Raw genomic sequence first — 563 nt, 5'->3', positions numbered from 1 at the left:
TGTGTGTTTGTACATTCTTAGATGCAAATACATTTGAACAGCAGAAAACCACTGTTAAAGAGAGACAAACCACACAAAAAAAGAAGAAGAAAAATGAATGCATAAATTAAAAAAGTAAGAAGGAGCAAAGCAAGCGTTGTTGAGTGACCAGGGCGGTTGTGATGTCAGTCGGACGACATTGCTGATTGTTGCTGTTGTTCTTATTACCGCAGATCCTGATGTTGTATTATAATAGACCTGACATTGTCAATAGATTTCCTATTTCCTCCTCCATCTTGCCCGCCGTCGCCGCCGACGCCACCTCTTAACCCCACCTCTCCAACTCTCTCTCTCTCTCTCTCTCTCTCTCTCTCTCTTTCTCTTTTCCTTCATGTTTGTTATTATTTATTCTCCGTCCCACCTCCTTTCTTTTTTCATTATATTTATTTAGATGCGCCGAAAATTGAAATTAATATATGTATATACATTCATACATACAATTGTATATTTGTGTTCGTTTACATATATATATATATATATATATATATACACACACACACACACACGTACGTGCATACATGTAT

Source organism: Octopus sinensis, unplaced genomic scaffold (assembly GCF_006345805.1).
Source record: "Octopus sinensis unplaced genomic scaffold, ASM634580v1 Contig10285, whole genome shotgun sequence".
NCBI lineage: Eukaryota > Metazoa > Mollusca > Cephalopoda > Octopoda > Octopodidae > Octopus > Octopus sinensis.
Note: the sequence above shows the minus strand (reverse complement) of the source record.